The sequence below is a fragment of the Pantherophis guttatus genome, chromosome 2, assembly GCF_059756535.1.
Source record: "Pantherophis guttatus breed Tessera chromosome 2, ASM5975653v1, whole genome shotgun sequence".
Taxonomy (NCBI): domain Eukaryota; kingdom Metazoa; phylum Chordata; class Lepidosauria; order Squamata; family Colubridae; genus Pantherophis; species Pantherophis guttatus.
The window spans coordinates 226,227,921-226,244,920 of record NC_142064.1 but is presented as its reverse complement, the minus strand read 5'-3'; the positions used below and the strand labels follow the sequence as shown (position 1 = coordinate 226,244,920).

The window sequence follows — 17,000 nt, the reverse complement described above, 5'->3', positions numbered from 1 at the left end:
TGATAATAAGCCCAATCGGGCTTTTGAGTGCATGGCAATAAGGCTTATTGCCTTATTTCAGGGTTCAAAAAAATATAAGAAAGGGTCTTATTTTCAGGGAAACACGGTAGAAACTCTGAAATTCCTGGTTATAACTGTCAAAATACAAATTTCTGCCGAAGAATCTGGTTTCTTTTTTTCCCCTTTCCTTCTTTCCTTTCCTTTCCTTTCCTTTCCTTTCCTTTCCTTTCCTTTCCTTTCCTTTCTTTTCCTTTCCTTTCCTTTCCTTTCCTTCTTTCCTTTCCTTTCCTCTTTTCTTTTTAACTCAATGCAATATAAAAATGAAATTGGGTAAAGTTGTTCAGAACTGTGTCCACCTGTCCATCAGCAGGATCAATCTTGAAAAACAGAACAGAAATGGGCCAAATTCAAATCAGAGGAAAACATTTCCAAAAGAAAAATTAAGAGTTGGACAATGGGTTAAAATAGTTCTGGTGCCGCAAAGAAAAGAAAAGAAAGAAATTTCCCCCTGTGAAAAAGGCAGTTGGATAACAGCTGACAATGTGAATATTACAGGGCGACATTTTTTTCTTTCTCCATCTTCCCACCTTCTTATGATCTGTTTTATATACAGGGTTTCAAGTTATAATAATGCAACTGATATGTAACAATATATGTTGTGTATTAATAATTTCCCCTTTAGTTATACTGTTATTAACACTTTAATAACGTGTGTATTTTACCTTGTGAAGAAATGTAAGGGATCACACTCTGTATAATTTTGTTTGACTAATTTGCTTTCTGCTTGTAACTCATGAACAAGCAATCAACTACCTTTGTAGGATAACTCTATTCCAATCTTAAGCCTGTTTTTCATATTGTTGGTCAAGTGGCTTTTTTTAGGTTTAGGGTTAGGAATGAAAGTTGACGGAGCATTATCAAACTGCAAATGACATCCGTGCAAAACAGCACCTGATTATACAGATCATCCAAATTGGGAAGAAAATACAGTAGTTGCCTTGTGGGGAATGAGGAGAGATTCTTTTGGAATGCTCCCTTTCTGAGTCATTAAAGAAAACATTTTGATGCAATTATGCTTGAGGGAATCAACTGTCTAAATCAATTTCCTTTCAAACAGGAGCCTCCGTATATCAGGAATCATGATGGGGATTCTGTTCCTCTTGTTTAGGTTAATAAGCAGGAAACATCTAAACAGCTTCCACATTTTTTTTTTAAATGAAAAGCAGCCATGGATCTTTGACAGGTGGAGTTCAGAACTTGGAGAAGGAGAAGCTATTTTTTTTTTTTTTTGCTTCCCACTTTGTTGCTGTTCAGAGCCAGCCTCCCTCCCTAAACCATTTTTTCCAATCCACGAGGAAGCACCAGGGAAAAGAGGAATTAATTCTGAACTATAAAAGTCAAGAACAGAATGGTTAGACCAGTCAGTCTTTCATTAGAGGTCCCCATATATTAAAGTTGCTGAGGTTGAGAAACACTGGTTTAGATAGTCTCTCTCCAGCTTTGTTCCCAAATCAAAGTCTCCAAGGCTGCTTTTCAGAAACAGGAATTTTGGCTGCTTCAAGTTACCACCCCTAATGGCCCCTCACCTAGTGAAGGAAACAATAATAGAACATCTGGAATTGCTTGAGCTTCTTCTGTGGATCTGTGGAGGCATTTTGCTTAACGGAATTCCAAATATGCAAGCAGGGAGAGCAGAAACATCTTTGTAGGCTTTTCCCTCTTGGATGTTAAAACCGTAGAAAGAGTGCAGAGAAGATCAACAATGATGATAAAGGGTCTGGAGGCTAAACAATATGACGAACGATTGAGGAATCTAGGTATGTCTATTGTAATGAAGAGAAGGACTATGGGTGATATGACAGCAGTCTTCAAGTACTTAGGAGGTTTCAGTGGTGGGATTCAAGTAATTTAACAATCGGTTCTCTGCCCTAATGATTTCTTTCAACAACCAGTTTGCCAAATCGTTCAGAAAGTTAACAACCGGTTCTCCCAAAGTGGTGTGAACTGGCTGAATCCCACCACTGGGGGGTTTCCACAAAGAGATGGTTGTCCTATTTTCTAAAGCACCTGAGGGCAGGGCAAGAAGTATTGGGTAGAAGATCATTAAGGACAGATCCAACTTAGAACTAGAAATTTCTTGACAGTGAGAACAATTAATGTTGATATTTATTATTCTAATATTTCAATGTTTTATCTTGTTATTGTTACTTGGTTGTGAGCCTCCTACATTTGTTTCTTAGAGAGATAGTGGCCTATAAAAGTAAATAAATAAACAAACCTATTTAAGAGCTTACTATTTTGTCTTTTCCTTTAAAATTAGTGAGAAAGCTTGCCTCAATGGTACTGTATATCACTAGATTTTAATAGTACAACTTTTGGGGCCATGAAACTAGGATAGGCTATAGGTAACCCCCAGACTAAGGACTAATCATCTCTAACATAAATAAATATATATTATAATTCTTTACAGTGGTAAATACAATGAATAGTTATCCTATTAAGTAGGATAAGTAGCTATTAACTACTTCAGGGCTTTTGTTGGACATGAAATAAGTAGTATTTCAAATAAGGAACACCTCCAAACAAGAGCAGACGTCCCTTCAAACAGAGAACTATTCTTTATAGACGAGGATTCATAAACAATTGACAGCTTGTCTCCTGATCCTCAAATTAGAGAGATATCTCTTTGTGCATCCTAATAATGCTCTGAGAGATACCATCAGAGGTATACACTCCCAGAAAGGTCATTCACGATAGCAAGTTCAAAAGAGAGATCGGGTTAAAATATGATCCACTGAAGAGGAGAAAGCTTCTACAGTATTCTGCAAAGAAATACAACAAAGGGAGTACACTTTTATAGGATCCCATCACTCATTGAGGTTATCTCAGGAAAATCATCTACACTTGTCATACATTTGTCCATATCCACATGAGGTCAAGTCTTCTTTGTAGATGTCTCAGCTCCTTGGAATTTGGTAAAGGACCTAACCTCTTAATTTGCATTTAAAAAGGTCCTGAAAAACACCTTTTAAAACAGGCTTTTATTCATTCATAATAATTGCTCACAATTGATTCTGCCCACCTGATAAGATTAATTCCCACAACACTGTCAAACTACCTAGTAGGGCTTTATTGCTATTATTCTTCTCATCTTTCCTATTACCTATTTCCTTATCCTCTTATGACTGTAACTTTCTTGCTTGTATTTTAGGATTTATATTGTTTTATTTAGTATCCTAGTATGATTTATGTTGATTGCTTATTTAATATCCTATGACTATTGCTAAGTGTTGCATTTTATGATTTCTGATGAATGTGTCTTATGATGATTATGGTCATGATTTATTACTTGTTTTTATGTACAATGAGAACTTATGCACCAGAGAAAAATTCCTTGTGTGTCCAATCATGCTTGGCCAATAAAGAATTCTATTCTATTCTATTCTATTCTATTCTATTCTATTCTATTCTATTCTATTCTATTCTATTCTATTCTATTCTTTTTCTATTCCTATTCCTATTCCTATTCCTATTCACAAACTGGATTCAGAAGAAATGGGGTCACCAGATCGCATGGATATCATCTGATGGATAATGGAAAAGGCAAGGAAATGTCAAAAAGACATCTATTCTTTTTGTTTTGTTGATTATACTAAGGCTTTCAACTATGTAAATCACACTTTTTAAATTAAAAACATGGGTGTACCATGCAATGCCATCTGCTGATCTAAGACATCAGAAAGCTGAACTAAGAAAAATTGCTTCCTTTGATGTGCTGAAGAAAATTATTGAGAATGTCCAGGACTGCAAGAAGAATAAATTCTTCAACATTAGAGAAGTAAAACCAACCTGTTCACTGGGAGCACTGATAATGAAGGTGAAGCTAACTATTTTGAACGTAAAATGAAAATAGAAAAGTCACTTGATAAAATTTGAAAGATGCTGTGGATATAATTTACTAGAACTTCAGTAAAGTAAACTTCAGGGTTTGATAAAGTCGACCACAGCCTTCTACTTGATAAGATAGAAAAATGTGGGTTACACAGCATCACCACCAGATGGATTTGTAACTGGCTGACCAATCACACTCAACATGTAGTCCTAAATGGAACTGCATTTACATGGAGGGAAATGAGCAGTGGGGTATCCCAAGGCTCTGTCTTAGTCCTAGTACCCTTCAATATTTTCATCAATGACTTAGATGAGGGGATAGAAGGGAAATTTGCAGACAACATCAAGTTGGCAGGAATAGCCAATACTCCAAAAGATAGGTTCAAGATACTGAAGGATCTTGACATACTTGAACACTTGGCCCTTTCTAACAAAATAAAATTCAATGTACAGAAAAGTAAGGAAGGCCCAGAAGCAATGGATAAAAACTAATCAAGGAGAGAAGCAACCTAGAACTAGGGAGAAATTTCCTGACAGTTAGAACAATTAATCAGTGGAACGACTTGCCTCCAGAAGTTGTGGATACTCCAACACTGGAGATTTTTAAGAAGAGCTTGGACAACCATTTATCTGAAATGGTATAGGGTTTCCTGCTTGAGCAGGGGGTTGGACTAGGAGATTTCCAAGGTCCCTTCCAACTCTGTTATTCTGTTAAAAAGGAGCCAAAAGAAGACAAAATTACTGGGTGCTATCACTGATAGCGAGTATAAACTTACAGTTAGTCAAAGAAGCAGTTACCAAGCAGAGTCCTAGAGAAATGATATCCATCAAAAACTATTGATCAACACCATTTTTAAATATAAGTTTTCTTGCTTGAGCAGGGAGCTGTACTAGAAGACCTCCAAGGTCCCTTCCAGCTTCTATTCTATTCTATTCTATTCCATTCTATTCCATCCTATCCTATCCTATCCTATCCTATCCTATCCTATCCTATCCTATCCTATCCTATCCTATCCTATCCTATCCTATCCTATCCTATCCTTATTCTACTCCTAGTCCTAGTCCTACTCCTATTCCTATTCCTATTCTATTCTGTTGTATTTTGATGTATTCATGCTACAACCTAAAACTATTTCTATGATTCAATCGCAAACAATGCCCTGTGTAATTTCCAGATATTTATCATTGGAATTGGTTAGAATTTTTCAGTGGTAACTCTGATGGTAAACAATCATAATGCTATGGAACCATAGCAGTAAGCTTTGCTTCCCTTAATTGCATATCTAAAATGGAGGGGTTCCCATCTCCTGCCTCGGTCAAAGAATCTCTAACATAATTAATGCTACAATAAGATGATTTCTAGTCATCCCTGAAGACAAAAATGTGTGTATGATTACAAGAAACTACTAAGGTAGTCCTCAACATATGACCACGATTGACCCCAACATTTCTGTTGCTAAGCAAGACGGTTGTTAAGTGAGTTGTATCCCATTTTACGACCTTTTGCCACAGTTGTGGTAAAGCAAACCATTGCAGTTATTAAGCGAATCATGAGTTTGTTAAGCAAATCCATTGACTTCGTTGGTCGGAAGTCAGTTAGGAAGGTGACAAATGGTGATCAAATGACCTCAGGAGGGTTAACTGACAAAAATACGCGCTAGTTTCCAAATTTTGATCCTGTTACCATGGGGATGCTGCAACTGTTGTACATGTAAAAAAAAAAAAAACCTGGTCATAAATCAGTTTTTTCAGTGCCATTGTAACTTTGAACTGTCAGTAAAGGGATGGGTGTAAGTTGAGGAGTACTTGTACCAAGTGCAAATGGAAATTAGACTTCAAAAAACTGTTGTCAGCACAGTAGCTACCCAGTGGAGAGCAATCTAATGTGAATCAGGAGAGAAGAGTTGATAGGCAGCGCAGCATTTCAAATGGGCTGCAGCCAAGGGCCTCGTCAGGGAGATTAAAAGCCACATCCAGACCATGAATTGTGTGGCTTCAGAACGTACCAGCCTTAGAGTTGTGAGTTCTTCTAAATCAGGGGAGTCAAACTCAAGGCCCGTGGGCCAGATGCAGCCCGCGGAGTGCTTAGATCTGGCCTGCGGGCCCGCCCTGTAAACAGGGAAGGACCGCCCACAGCCCCCCCCCCAGGCTCCGTTTTTGCTGGCAGAGGGCTGAAAGAGGCCATTGCAGCAGAAAACGGAGCCCAAGTTGGCCACACGTGGCTTCCCTAAGCTCCGTTTTTGCTGGCAGATGGCTGCAGGCTAGCGCGGCCAAAAACAGAGCCTCGATGAGTGATGTGGAGGTGGCCACGCTCCCCCAGCCCCTCAGAGGTCAAACACAACCATGATGCGGCCCTCAATGAAATCAAGTTTGACACCCCTACTCTAAGTAATCAGCAGCAATATAATGAGAACAGAACATTTTCTTAATGTTCTGTTTAATAGATAGCAGTGTGAATAGAACTACTACTAATTGCTATTTTGTACATTGTTACAATACATTGACTCCCTATTACTTGATGGTACCCATTATTAAATGGAATGATGGAATAATATATTAAATGGTTTTGTTTAAAAGGCTGACTAAATTCTAAGTAGACCAGATGCATAGAATTGCATGCCCATTACAGTTATCAGAGACAGCATCATTATGATCAAAAAGCAAATTGTTCATAGTAATGAAGAACAAGCAACAAAGAATGCTGGCATTTTCCTCAGAAATGTCAGCACTTTTAAAGACATTCACAGATAATTATTTTCATGCATGCCAATTTTTAGTTACATCCAAAAATGACAAAAGGGATTCTATATTAATTGACTTAAAGACTGCCTGAATTTAACAGGTTGAGCTAATACATTTTAATATTTTTCAATTCAGATCACTTACAACCCCAAAAGTAAGCTGCATGATTGAAATACAATTATCTATCTATCTATCTATTTAGAAAATTTATATTTTCTAAAATTCATCTTGGTACTCACATCTATTATATATACCGCGTTTCCCCGAAAATAAGACCCTATCTTATTTTTTATTTTTTATTTTAAATTTTTTATTTATTTTTCACATAAAACATAAAACAACATCTTTTTAGAGCAAAGATTTGGTCCGGTGTAAAATAAGTATAAATTCCAAATTTCATCAATTAACATCTTAAAAAAAAATCTAAACCCAATTTTTGTCATTCAATCTAACATCTTATTCTAACATTTAACGTTCTATTATGTAGTTACCCTAAATCTTAAACTTCAAGTCTAAACAGCTCTTTATAATATTCATTTATCATTTTAACAATCAGTATTTCATATATTCTCCTTACTTCAAAGACCCAAATCAAGTCAGTTTCTTTTAAATCACATATAATAATCAACATATAATATTTTATTCCTTTCTTAAAAAACATTTCAAAATCAGTAACTATTCTCCAAAGATATCTCCTTCACTCCTCCTAATTTTATTTTGGCTAGATTGCAGCTTAATTAAATGGTTTCCAGGGATGTTCCTCCACTCCTAACCTTATTTGTTGGCTGGATCACAGTTTGGTTTTAACTGCTTTCCAACATTTTCTCCTTCACTCCTCCTAGGTTTATTTTTGACTGCTTAGTTAACTGTTTTCCAGTGGTACTTTCTTCCACTCCTTACCTTATATTTAACTGGTTCACAGTTTGGCTCTAACTGCTCTCCAGCATTTATCTCCTCCGCTCCTCCTAAATTTATTTTGGGCCGGTTCACAGCCTAATCATCTATTCTCCAGGGATGTTCCTCCACTCCTAACCTTATTTGTTGGCTGGATCACAGTTTGGTTTTAACTGCTTTCCAACATTTTCTCCTTCACTCCTCCTAGGTTTATTTTTATCTGGATAACGGCTTTTCAGCTGTTTTCCAGTAGTGCTTTCCTCCACTCCTTATCTTATATTTAACTGGTTCACAGTTTATTTTAACTGGACCCCAGCATTGTCTCCTCCACTCCTCCTAGGTTTATTTTTGGCTGGTTCACAGCTTAGTTAGCTGTTTTCCAGTGGTGCTTTCCCACACTCCTTACCCTATATTTAACTGGTTCACAGTTTGGCTCTAACTGTTCTCCAGCATTTATCTCTTCCACTCCTTTTAAGTTTATTTTTGGCTGGTTCACAGCATAATTAGCTGTTTTCCAGTGGTGCTTTCCTCCACTCCTTACCTCATATTTAACTGGTTACAGTTAATTTTAACTGGTCCCCAGCATTATCTCCTCCACTCCTCCTAGGTTTATTTTTGGCTGGTTCACAGCTTAGTTAGCTGTTTTCCAGTGGTGTTTTCCTCCACTCCTTACCTTATATTTAACTGGTTCACAGTTTGGCTCTAACTGCTCTCCAGCATTTATCTCCTCCGCTCCTCCTAAATTTATTTTGGGCCGGTTCACAGCCTAATCATCTATTCTCCAGGGATGCTTTCCGCCACTCCTAACCTTGTATGTAACTAATTCACAATTTAACTTTAATCATCTGATCAATAACAATTTACCATAATTGTAAAATCTATAAGCAAATCTTATTAATATTCAAAAAATTCGTTCCCATTCTCTTATTTACTTTAAAGAGAAAAAAAAAACCCAACATTGTAATCCACTTTAAAATCAATTTTCTATAACCATTAAAGCTCTTATTAATACTTAAAAGGTTCTTTCATAGTCTTCAAATTTCTTGTATTTTTTCTATAACATTTCTCGCTTTGAAAATAATTAAAATCTATAAACAATTCTTGTTAATAAAGGCTTCATTAACATTTTCTTATTTTCTGAAAAAAACAATATTTTAGACCCTTTAAAAAAGCAAATTTCTGTAATGATTAAATCTGTCAATAATTCTTGTTAATAATCAAAAATTCATTCATACTCTTCATGTTTCTTATAGTTTTTCTAAAATCAGATTTTTCCCACCTTAAAAACCACTTCTCTTAATACCAGTAATGAAAAGTAAAAAAGGAAAGAGAAAGGGAAAAAGGAATAATAATAAAAATAAATTTTAAAAAAAAAGATAAAGGTATGGCAAAAAGGATTAAAAAAAAGAATTCCACAAAGGAACAGAAAAAAGGAAGAGAAGAATAAAATGAAAGAATGATAAAATAAATAAAATAAATACAATTTTATTTTCTAAAATTCATCTTGGTACTCACATCTATTATACATACCGCGTTTCCCCGAAAATAAGACCCTGTCTTTTTTTTTTTTTTTTTTGGAACCCTGAAATAAGTGCTTGGCCTTATTTTTGGGGAGGTTTTATTATTTTGGGGCACATGGCGCATAGCACATGGTGTAAGATGGGGCACATGGCACATGGCGCAAGATGGGGCTCCTCTTGCCCTCTTACCTGATTTCCAGTTCTGTCTCCCTAACCCTAACCAGAGGAAATGGCGGGGACCTGCTGCGCATGCGTTTAAATATTTTTGGGAGGGCTTATTTTCAGGGGTGGGGCTTATTTTAGCACATGCATTCAAAAGTCCAATTGTGCTTATTATCAGGGGATGTCTTATTTTCAGGGGAAAAGGGTAGTAATCATATTTTGTTGCCAGGGGTTGATGGGTTATTGGTTGTTGTTTTTTTGTTTGTTTGTTTATTATTGCTATTTTAATTATTTTTTCTATACTGTGTGGCTACTCGCTCACAACAGCTTTAGGCAGCTTACAAACAATAAAAGTATAGTATAGAAAATAAATTTAAAAACAAAACAAAAAAACAGCAATAACCCTCACCCGCTCTGGCGACAACACACAGTTAATATGTACAGTAGATGTGAGCACCAAAATGAATGGACTTTACCCTTTCATTTATTCTTGGTCAGACAAAGGGGCAGAATGATATTTCCGTTTCTATATTCTAATCCAGCAAGCCAAACATGTAGGAAAGGGCTGAAACTAGAGAGGGCTGTGTATGCATGACATCCTAATCCTTAGATGGGGAAAACAAAATTGTATTATACCCACTGGATTTCGATGGTTCACCTTGGTCTTGCACGTGTGCAGAAATTCATCTTTTTTTTCCGAACAAATATTAACCATTATACCAATCTGGGTCTAAGTACAATTAGAGCAGTGGTGGCTAATTAATTTTCCCAAGAAGCCACATAAGAAACTGTTGTAGAGGGCCTCTGCTGCCCCCCTACACACACACACACTGCTGTCCTACCTCCTGCCACTGCTGTCTCAACCCTCATCATCAATTCTCCACTCTCTGTGCCATGTCAAGGCCATATATTGGACAAGGACAGTTGAAGGACTTGATGTGACCTGTGGTCCATAAAATATCCATATCTGAATTAAAGCTAAGCACCCCGCGGGGTGCTTAGATCTGGTCTGCGGGGCTGCCCTGGAAACAGCGATGGATCCTCCTGAACTCCATTTTTGCTGGCAGAGGATTGCAGGAAGCCATAGCAGCCGAAAATGGGGCTTGGAGTCGGGAGCCTGTTTTTGCTGGCAGAGTCCTTGGGCCACCACAGGTGCCCCCGACATGAGTGACGTTGAACTGGCCATGCCCACCCTGGCCACACCCACCCTGGCCACACCCACCCTGGCCCCCCAAGGTCAAACACAACCCTAATGCGGTTCTCAATGAAATTGAGTTTTACACCCCTGGGTTAGAGACTGGGAAATTGTGAAGTTTAGTCCTGCTTAGACACAAAGCCAACTGGTGACCTTGGAAGAAGGCAAAGCTAGCCCCTTATAAAAAACATTGCCAAGAAAACTGTATGGATGTGTGCTTGAAGCAGTGGTGAAATTCAAATTTTTTTACTACCGGTTCTGTGGGCATGGCTTGGTGGGCGTGGCTTGGTGGCAGGGGAGGGATCCCCATTCCCTCCCCACTGCTCGGGGAAGGATATTGCAAAATCTCCATTCCCACCCCACTCTGGGGCCAGTTATTGGGTATTTGCTGGTTCTCCGAACTACTCAAAATTTCCACTATCGGTTCTCCAGAACCATTTTTTTTTTGTCTATTTTATTTTTATTTTTTATTTATTTATTTTATTTTGTCGAGTACATATTAGATAATATATATAAGTATAAGCATGAATTGAATACATAAAAAAGATACAAAGAGGAAACATTAGGACAGGGACAGTAGGCACCCTGGTGCTCCTATGCATGCCCCTTACAGACCTCTTAGGAATGGGGTGAGGTCAACAGTAATAAAGTTAAAATTTTGGGGGTTTTGGGATGAAACCACAGAGTCAGGTAGTGCATTCCAAGCATTGACCACTCTGTTGCTGAAGTCGTATTTTCTTCAATAGAGTTTGGAGTGGTTCCCTTTAAATTTGTATCTATTGTGTGCTCGTGTATTGTTGTGGTTGAAGCTGAAGTAGTCATTGACAGGTAGGATATTGTAGCAGATGATTTTATGAGCTATGCTTAGGTCATACCGAAGGCAGCATAGTTCTAAATTTTCTAAACCCAGAATTTCAAGTCTGGTGGCATAAGGTATTTTGTTACAAGCAGAGGAATGGAGGACTCTTCTTGTGAAATATTTCTGGACATGCTCAATTGTATTAATGTCCGATATCTAGTGCGGGTTCCAGACAGATGAGCTGTCAGAACCTGCTGGATTTCACCCCTGGCTTGAAGCCCCCCCCCAAATGCTATGTTCTGCTCTGCTATGCGGTGCTATTACACTATATTCTAATATTCATTGAAGGCAATAAAGAGAATGTTTTTTTTTTATTAGCTATTTGTAGGCTTGCATTTTGTCACCAGCTGGTGTGGGCCACCGTGCTATTGGAGCAGAACTCAGTATCCCAGGTCCCCACTTAGCAGAAGCATCAGACCCTCCAAATTTCAGCACAGTATTTCCCACCAGACCATTAAATCCTTGCGCAACTGTAGTAATGAGAATTCCAGACAAAAACTTCATTGTTTTACTAACTAAGTTCTCCTATCAATCTAGACCGGGGGGGGGCGGGGAGGGAGCAAGTACATTTGTACGTGTTAGTTAAAATGTTGGCGCCATCAAATGTCAGCTCTGTCTCAAAATGAAAATGTTCTCATGTTCTTTGGGTCAGTTTCCTGGAAGTTTCTTGCAAAGTCAGGCTTCCTTACGGACATGTGCCTCCCTTGGTAAATATGAGTGAAAGCAAAGGGAGACCATCTAAAACAGGGATCATTGTTATGCATGGAAAGCACCCTGTTCCTTAAAGCACTTAGTTTCCAAGTAAACAAGCTGGGGAGGCAATTTTTGCAAAAGGGGCTGATTCATGAGCAGCAAGGCTGACCCGTAGGCTGGAGGACTGCCCAGCCACTTGGAGGGGGGCGTGCAGAGCTCTTTTAACACCATGTTTCCCCACTTCCTTAACAGAGAAAGCTATGTGACAAACACACTCTTGACCACACCACAATCACATGCTTTCCGGGCACACTGCTTATCTTACGAGTCTATCGCTGAACGGGCTTGATGCTCATTTTTCTTCTTGCTGTTATCATTGGCCGACAACCTTAAATTTTCAGTGTTACAAGATCCTTCCCAGGAAAAGCAAATGTCAATAGACCCATTTGTAAGAGCATTTTCTTTGCTGCAATGTGGAATTGTTGTTCTTAGAATATTTTAAAGTACACATACTTGTAGACATACAAAAGAAAGGGGAAAATAGATCTGACACAGACCGCATGATCTCAAAGCAATGTTCCTTATTTATTTATTGTTTGCATGGCTATTACCAGATCAGATTACATGGAGCTGTCGTTAAAGTCCACGGGCTAGAAAACCCAAAATACTAACAAGGAGGCTAATTTTAAAATCACATGGATGAACAAACTTCTTCCATGAGGTTATAGGCAGGGTGGTTGGGTCTGCTATGGGACACTCTGCTGGTGTTGTTGGAAGTGGACAAAGCAGCATCTTCTCTCATAGTAAAATAGTAAATTCTCTCAGCACTAAAGGAAGGACCTTCTCAATTCAGTTGCAAAGAAGGCTTCCTCAACCCATTTTTTTTCTTCTATACATTTACTTAATCAATTAAGAAGCTGCCTCATTTAAATGACTCTAGGTAACAAATAGTACATTAAAAGATTGAAACAATTAAAAAAGAATTGAAACAAGATGATAATATACCCAAAACAAAAATTATTTCACCTCTAAATCAGGGGGAAAAAATGATGCCAGACAGAGAGTGTGGATCGCAGTTCCCATTACCTGATTATCATAGTCATAGAGCCTTGGTTGCGCAGCAGATTAAAGCACTGTTAAATAACATCAGCTACCTGCAATTACTGCAAGTTCAAATCTCACCAGGCTCAAGGTTGACTCAGCCTTCCATCCTTTCGAAGTAGGTAAAATGAGGACCCTGATTGTGGGGGCAATAAGCTGACTTTGTATAAAAAAGAACACCACTTAGGGGGGAGCCGAAAGCTCTACTAAGCAGGTATATACAAAAGTATGAAGGCTATTGCTTAATGCATTGTAAGCCACCCTGAGTCTCTGGAAAAGGGCGGCATATAAATTGAACCAATAAATAAATAAATAAATAGTTGTAGTACTATTGTAGCCCAATACCAACTGAGGAATGCAATATATTTGAATTCCTCAGCTGGTAATTATATTTCAACACCTTCATAGGCATTCTGCACAGATGTATAAAAGCTATATATCTGTTTATTTTTTCTAGTGCCATCTATTTTTTTTTATTAAAGATCATATCATATATTCATTCTTACAATGACATTTGCTTCATGTTTTCTTTATTAATTTTTCACATTCCCCTTGCTTGGTCTGTCGGTCTATCTGTCCATCCACCAATCCCTTCCTCCCTCCACCCTGCTCAAATCAATCAACCACAGGATTTTAACTCATTCAATCATTTTAAAACAAAAGGTACAATTAGTCCTCGACTTACGACTACATTTGAGCCCAAAATTTATATTGCTAAGTGAGACATTTGTTAAGTGAGTTTGGCCCAATTAAAACCTTTCTTGCCACAGTTAGCAAGTGAATCACTGCAGTTCTCAAATTAGTGATGGGATTGTTAGGGAATCAGGTTTTTCCATTGACTTTGCTTGCCAGAAGGTCATACAAGGTGATCGTAGGATCTCAAGACAGTGCAACCGTCATAAATACGAGTCACTGGACAAGCGTCTGAATTTTGATCACGTGACCATGGGATGCTGCAATGGTCATAAGTGTGAAAAATGTTCATAAGTCACTTTTTTTCAGTGCCGTAACTTCAAAAGGACACCAAATGAACTGTTGTACTATCTGTACTTCTCTGTTCCAAGATGGGTTTCAATATATAACTAGCATTTGGGGAATGTTGAACATTTCAGTGCTATCAGTCTGCGAGACTGAACTCACATAGCTATTACCAACTATTACTTGCTGCGCTATGCGTTGGAGATGCTCTAGTCAGCCTAGCCTTTGATTCCAGAGAGCTTAGCGATATTTGGAGGAACACTGATCTAGGAGGATAGAAACACAATTGAAATTGATTGAAAATAAACAGACGCAGGGGGAAATAGTGCAATGCTGCAATGTAACACAGCATCATGTGAGTCTCTGATCATTCCAGTAACCAAGGGTGTGGCGGCTTTTTGAAAGCATGGGACCCAGATATACTGAGCCAGTGAGCAATAAAACAGAAAATCTGGCTGTCATCTGAATGTCAGGTGCCTGAATCCTATTCCACCAGGGTGTGGAAACAAGTCACATCACAATCTATGCAGGCACTATGGGACAACTGTAGTCTAGTTAAGTAGATACTGTAGTAAACCTGAAAGCTCCGAATTCCCCTTAGTTCTCTGTATTTTCTTTCTGTTGGAGGATTAGCACTGGGTTTCATATTCTAATGCTGCCACCTACAGGCAACTGAAGATTCATGCAACTCTTGAAAAGTTGATGTTTGAATATACATAAGAGTCATACAGTACATGACCTGGTAAGCAATGTTATGCAAAGTACAGAAAAAGAGTGACAGCAGCTGGAAAATGGCAGGAGGTAAGAGAAAAAGAAGTGAAATCTAGATAACTCTAGTTTGCTTAAATGTTATTTATTATACCTATGTACCCTTGCAAATCAGCCTTGTTCCCATCATGTCTATATTGCCTTTTGTTCTTTAAAATTCTCATCTTTCTCTTTTTCAGGATCTCGTCAACTTAATCAAACCACAAAGAGTTTCTCCAGCTCTCCATGTCTCTTGGCTCATTTCACATTTACCTCATCCTTATTCATTTTCTTCAAATGACCTCAATGTTCTTCTTTCCTACTGATTATTCACTTTTGAACCTGGCCGACATGCATCAATCACCTATTCCTTCTTAATGCTATCTCTTCTTATCTCACCACAAGTACTTTATAACAGTTTGTCTCCCATCATATTTAATATACTTTATTGATTTTCCTGGTATATCCAACTCAAATTTCCATATAAGAAACTGGGCAACGAAACTGGGTAGAAGCTGGAAGGGACCACCAAGGAGACTCGGTGGTGCAGCAGATTAAAGTGCTGTTAAGTGCTAGCACTTAGCTGCCAGCTGTCTGCAATTAGTGCAAGTTCGAATCTCACCAGGCTCCAGGTTGACTCAGCCTTCCATCCTTTCGAGGTAGGTAAATTGAGGACCCGGATTATGGGGGCAATAAGCCAACTTTGTATAGAACACCACCGCTTGGGGTAGGGCAAAAGCCCTAATAAGCAGGTATATACATAAAAGTATGCAGGCTATTGCTATAATGCATTGTAAGCCGCCCTGAGTCTACGGAGAAGGGCAGCATATAAATTGGACTAATAAATAATAAATAAATAAATAAATAAATAAATAAATAAATAAATAAATAAATTTGTATTTCTTCATATTCGTTCCTTGCAACAGACTACATACAATGTGCTATTTTGCTATCATCACTGGCAAACTTTAAAATTTCTCCATACAATTTCTCTTCTATGAGGGTATCTGAATTACTCTAGTTTTCCAATTTGCTTTTTTTGTTCACTCCATTTCCATATAGTTTCAAATAGAACTATATTGGCCATCAGTAAATTAATGCTCAAATCTATATATTTTTTGTTTCATCATTACATTAATTGAGATTCACTGTATTCCATTTTGGTTCTTCACCAACAATATACAATTATCTCTATGTAAAAGTACAGGTAGTCCTCAACTTACAACAGTTCATTTAGTGACCATTCAAAGTTATATATAAATCACAGAAAAAAAGTGAGTTATGACCATTTTTTACACTTACAATCATTGTGGCCTCTCCATGGGCACATGATCAAAATTCAGATGCTTGGCAACTGGCATGTACTTATGACGGTTGCAATGTCCCAGGGTCATGATATTACCTTTTTCAACCTTCTGAAAAGCAAAGTCAATGGGGAAGCAACGTTCACTTAACAACAGTATTACTAATGCAATGATTCACTTACCAAATGTCTTATTTAGCAACAGAAATTTTGGGCTGAATTGTGGTCGTAAGGACTACCTGTATACAAATATCCATATACCCAATCAACACTCCTCTAATGTCCCCCAGAAGTATTCCTGAAACATTTGTCCATAAATACATTAAATAACCATGGAGACTTTACATATCCCTGAATTATTCCCTGACCAACATTGACATACAATAGCACTCTTTTCCATACAAATGTTCACAACGTACCTTCCACTGTTCCCCTTCCTCTGGTTTCAAGGGAAAAAAATTACCAAGTTTAAACACAGTATGATGCAAACAAAATATGAGCCTTAAGGATGTATTTGCTTTATTATAGCATTTAGATTGTTTATTAACTTGTTCTTTATTAAAGAATTATTCTTCCTCTAAATTTCATGCGCTCCTCTCGAAGATTCATAATTTTAGGAGGTGCTCATGCTATATGGAAATTGTCCTGTTTTTGTTCTATGTATGCACCAGCTTTTGACATCTTTAAGCCTATGGCCCATTAGGGGCAAAATATGTGTAAGCGGTGTTGCATTGTTACCTCCTTTTTCTAGGAGAATGAAGGAAATACCATGAGGTCTAAATAGTACAAATCAGGGGTTGTTTCTATCATAATGTTGCTTTCTAAATTAATTTGGTCTTTCTCATGCAGCACTGGCCTGCATAGCTTGTTACCAATACAATTCTTTGAAATTTAGGCTTTCTTTTTACTTACAGT

General features: G+C 37.8%; 1 protein-coding gene across 1 annotated transcript in view; it reads left to right on the top strand.

The window, feature by feature from the left end:
- The first annotated feature begins 1,672 nt into the window (after positions 1-1,672).
- Positions 1,673-17,000, top strand: part of SLC41A3 (solute carrier family 41 member 3) — a 60,787-nt gene continuing 45,459 nt past the window's right edge. Inside the window, exon 1 of the mRNA XM_087887883.1 lies at positions 1,673-1,817. The gene's annotated coding sequence lies outside the window, so the exon portion shown is untranslated. The remainder of the gene's footprint in view (positions 1,818-17,000) is intronic.